The following is a 5,605-nucleotide window of genomic DNA, read 5'->3' as shown; positions in this document are numbered from 1 at the left end:
GTGATGAAGAGGTTAAGAAGCCTGATCGCCAAAGCTCTCGCTTCACAACGCGAGGGTCTGCGTTCGATTCCCAGCACGGGTAGAAACATTGGGTGTTTCTTTACACCGGTTGTCTGTGTTCACCCATCAGTAAAATGGGTACCTGGGTCGCATCCTGGGACAAGGACCTAATTTGCCCGAAATACTCTGCATAACAAGGGGCTTTCTTTATAGTAGTATGTCATTGATGTCAGCTAGGACTGTATACCAAGTACTTGTACTTGTAGTAAATAAAGACATTGTTATTATTATTATTATTTTATTATTATTATTATTATTATTATTATTATTATTATTATTATTATTATTATTATTATAACATTATCTGTTGCATGTTGTGAAGCAGGACCAGGAGCTGAAAATTAACCCCTCACATTCACAACTCAGAATGTGCATATTAAACCCGCAAGATGCTACGTTGTATTGAGAAGCCATCCAGAGAATGACTTAAAAGGAAGTATAAGAAAGGAACATAAGCGTAAGTTTACTACAGGGAGTGAAGCAGTGAGTATGGACTAGGTGAGAAAGAACCACAGATTCAATACATAGTTTCACGATTAGATGCGATGTAACACGAGTGGTTAGAAAAGAGCTACACAAGTAAAATGGAGGTTAAGAGGAGACTCAGGACAATAATAAGATCAACATCTGTAAACACAGGTAATAACATGATCATAGTCTGGTTCACATACCCAGTTTTTCTGGTGATCATAGACTTTTTTGCATAATTTTTTAAATATAATTTAACTGTTTTAGGTGTTTAAAGTGATACTCCAGCGAGTTACAGTTTGTCTCCCTTAAGATGGCTGACAAGTTATTATATTTAAGGGTGATGCTAAAGCCATATGGCTCATTACCTTCTGGAGGATGGGAGGTAATTAGGTTGGATCCAAGGAAGGAGAGAACAAGTTTAATTCCGTGGATCAAGAGCACCATAAAATTGCACGTTCATCCATCCTTCTACCTGGATGTCACGACATAGAAAACTACTCTGCGGAATGGAGAAGTTACACAAAGGTTGGATTTGTCACCAGGAGAGACCAGGATAAACAGTTTCATCTGAGAGAGTGAAGGACCACTTGACACGGAAGCAAGACATCCACATGTTCAAGGTAACTACTGACCAGTCCACATGAGCCAGGCCAGGCTAGGTGAGGTCACCAGGCCATATAAGACACTTCCACATGTTTTGGAGACGCCTCCCATTACACCTATCCAGCCGTCAGCCACTGCCATGGAAACATAAACACATATGCAGTTTAATGTGATCCTTTATTGACAACGCTTCGCACACACAGTGGGCTTTTTCAAGTCACAAACAGATCTACCTGGGGTGGAAGTTACGGGAGTATTTATAGTTAGGTTCAGAATGTTGATCTCAAGTGGAGAATGCTGAATCTGATGATCCACTGCGTGGGGTTATAGAGTCTTGGGTAGCTTCGCAGGGGTATTGGACAAGTTGTGAGTAGGCCTTCTGCAGTGTTCTATGTTCTTATGTGGGATAGCGATGAAGAAGTTTCTTGGCAAGTGGTTCAGCTATGTTATAGAAGCCATTGTTCTGGTTGAAATTGTTGGTTATAGATATAAGCGATGATTCCAGGATTCTTCGGTATTGAGTGTTGTCTTCTGTGGCGATAAGTCTTGAGTTTCTGTAGTTAATTAAATGGTTGTGTGAATTGCGATGTTGTACACAGGCATTCCTTGTATCGTCAGTCCTGCTTGCGTATTGGTGTTCTGAAATACGTGTTTGGAGGTCTCTTGATGTTTCGCCCACGTATATTTTGTTGCAGTCATTACAAGGGATTATGTATACCCCTGCAGAGGATGGAAGCTTGTCCTGTCTACTACTGGTGATGTCCTTGATGGTCGTGGTTGTGGAGGTAGATACTTGGAATGATGTATTGGAAAAGATGTTGGAAACATGTTTGGCAATGGAGTTGGTGGGGAGGACTATGTATCTCTTCTCGGCAGTGTCTTCTCTGGGTGTGTTGAAGATGTTTAATGCCCGCCGTCTGCAGTCTCTGATGAAGTGACGAGGATAGTGGAGTTTAGAAAATACTTGTTCAATTATAGGAGCCAGGTGACAGTCGAAGGAATAATTGTGGAGAAACGCTCGGCTTCCAGATGTTCCATGTATAAGTTCGCCAGGACGGCACTGAGTGGCGAGCCCATTTGTAGACCAAAAGTCTGTTGAAAGAGGTGATTTTCGAAAGAGAAACACGTAAAGCTGACACATAGTTCAACGAGGTCGATGAAATCGGGGCAACATGAACAGACTCACCGCCGAAATCCTTTGCAGCAGAGTTACCTCAGCGAATGTTCAACAGAAGATCAGACTTACTAGAAAACTACAAACTCTCTGCGATAATAGTCATTGGAAAAGTTTAGGAAGACCTGACATTATTCAAAATCTTTCACTATCAACCACAGAAACCGAAGCCCTCAGCTTAGGCCTCAAATTCGCAACAGGAATTACGAAACCTAAACAAGATCTCAATTTCATCGCCAAAAACTACAGACACAATGACTCCGACTTCCAAAAAGGTTTTCTTCAAGGCATCATCTCAGCAGCCATCTCTACATGCAGCTCCCCAGTCATACCTCGACGTTACATAATTGCACTTAAAGGTTTAGCAGAAGACACGACCATCAGGGTGACCACCGCTGATAAAGGAGGTGGTGTTGTTATCATGAACACTGACGACTACAGGAACAAAATGCTCAATCTACTTAATGACCCAGATACCTACAAACACCTCACAACTAACCAAGTGGACAACCTTACTAAAACTTTTCTTCAAAGGACTCGCCGCATTCTGAGGAACTCAGAACAAGGGAAGAAACTTCTGTACACCATACCCAGCAACCCCAGACCTGCCAGAATGTACGGCCTACCAAAAACTCACAAGCCTGGTATCCCTTTGAGGCCCATATCTTCGGGAATAGGCAGTGCTCCCCACCAAGTCTCAGGAATTCTCGCAAAACACCTCTCCAAACTCTTGGGCACTATCAATCCAGGACATCTCAAGCACTCGGGTGATCTTCTCAATCGCATTCGCAACATCAACATCAGGAACAAGAAACTTTCCAGCCTTGACGTAACTTCCCTATTCACCAAGCCATCGATCTCCTGCGCAGAAAAATTCGCTTGATCTTCTTATTCCAGCCAGCGATTTCATCGACCTCGTTGAACTATGTGTCGGCTTTACGTGTTTCACTTTCGAAAATCACCTCTTTCAACAGACTTTTGGTCTACCCATGGACTCGCCACTCAGTGCCGTCCTGGCGAACTTATACATGGAACATCTGGAAGCCGAGTGTTTCTCCACCATTATTCCTTCGACTGTCACCTGGCTCCGTTATGTTGACGACATTCTCCTCATAACTCCCAGGCGCTTCAACGTTCAATCTCTCCAAGACAAGCTCAACCAGGTCGAGCCCTCGATCCAGTTCACACTTGAAGAAGAAGTCAACAACACTCTTCCTTTCCTTGATGTTCTTCTCTGCAAAGCTGACCACGAACTTCGTTTTAAAGTCTATCGAAAACCAACCAACCAAAACGATCTTCTCCACTTCTACACTCACCACGACACCAAAACTAAACGTGGTGTAATTATAATCTTCTTCCTGAGCGCACTCAAAATCTGCAGCAATGAGTTTCTTGAGGAAGAATGCACTATAATTGAACAAGTATTTTCTAAACTCCACTATCCTCGTCACTTCATCAGAGACTGCAGACGGCGGGCATTAAACATCTTCAACACACCCAGAGAAGACACTGCCGAGAAGAGATATATAGTCCTCCCCACCGACTCCATTGCCAAACATGTTTCCAACATCTTTTCCAATACATCATTCCAAGTATCTACCTCCACAACCACGACCATCAAGGACATCACCAGTAGTAGACAGGACAAGCTTCCATCCTCTGCAGGGGTATACATAATCCCTTGTAATGACTGCAACAAATTATACGTGGGCGAAACATCAAGAGACCTCCAAACACGCATTTCAGAACACCAATACGCAAGCAGGACTGACGATACAAGGAATGCCTGTGTACAACATCGCAATTCACACAACCATTTAATTAACTACAGAAACTCAAGACTTATCGCCACAGAAGACAACACTCAATACCGAAGAATCCTGGAATCATCGCTTATCTCTACAACCAACAATTTCAACCAGAACAATGGCTTCTATAACATAGCTGAACCACTTGCCAAGAAACTTCTTCATCGCTATCCCACATAAGAACATAGAACACTGCAGAAGGTCTACTCACAACTTGTCCAACGTTGTCAATAAAGTATCACATTAAACTGCATATGTGTTTATGTTTCCATAGTGTCGGTATTTTATACCATTTATTTTCAGTTACTGCCATCACCATACTCAGCAGAGGAACAACCACCACCATCACTGTAAATCATCGTCTGTTTTACAATTTTAAGAAAAAAAAGACATTCCTTACAATTCATCTAAACACTTTCAAAGAGTTAAGAAACTTTTACAATATTAGAAATATGTCACATGTGAGGTGCAACCCAAGTGTGAGAGTGCGAAGTATTACCTTCAATGTGAGAGTGTGAGGCATTATTCCAGGAGTGTGAGTATTCTCTACTATCCCAGGTGTAGGGATTGTAGTATTCCTGGTTTAAGGATAGTACTACCCCAGTGTGAGAGTGCGATGTACTCGCCTAATGTGAGAGCGTGAGGTACTGCCCCGAGCAGGAGAGTGTGAGGTATTCTTCTAGTGTGAGAGTGAGTGTGGTACTACACCTGGAATATCCCTGGGCAGGCTTGATCAAACAGGCTGTTACTGCTGGCTGGGCGTAAACCGACATACGAGCTACAACCAGGCTGATCAGATACTCACTTCTGGTGCCTGTCCAGCGCCTTCTTGAAGACAGCCAAGAGTGTATTGGTAATCTCACTTATGTATGCTGGGAGGCAGTTCCCTTCCTGCCTGAGAGGCAGGAAGGGAATTGTAGTGGTGGCCATGACAAGCGGCACCGAGAGAAGGGGGGAGGGAGGGAAGGTGGTGTGAAGACCAGTGGTGCTCCAGGTGCAGGAGGACCTAGAAAGAATGGAGAGGAGAGGCAGGGTTGGAAACTATATGCGGCCTCAGGTGTATGACGGTGAATGTGAATGGTTTGTGTAACAGTGTAAAGAGAGAATGGTTTAGGGCAGTGGTTCCCAAACTGGGGGTAAATTATCCCCTGGGGGTAATTTAACCATTTTTGGGGGGTAATGGAGGGGTGACAGAAAAAAGTTATGAATTCTGAAAATCAAGAAAACAATGCGGTACCCGGTATGAGGATTATTGTTAACTTTGTCTTAGTATATAAAGTTGTAAAGTAAACCTATTATAAGTAAGTAATAAAGTTAAACCAAATAACAATAAACATCAAAAACTAATATACAGCATTAGAAAAGAAGAAATATATAGCTAAGTGCGTGGAAACCCAAAAGTATTTTGACAAGTATGCTTCAGGACAAAAGTCACTCAGTAGCCCAGATCGACCTGTCCAGTACGCGTCACTCACTTCCTGAGGCTGCC

The sequence above is a fragment of the Cherax quadricarinatus genome, chromosome 13 (genome assembly GCF_038502225.1).
Source record: "Cherax quadricarinatus isolate ZL_2023a chromosome 13, ASM3850222v1, whole genome shotgun sequence".
In the NCBI taxonomy this organism is placed as follows: domain Eukaryota; kingdom Metazoa; phylum Arthropoda; class Malacostraca; order Decapoda; family Parastacidae; genus Cherax; species Cherax quadricarinatus.
This window is presented reverse-complemented; position numbering follows the sequence as displayed.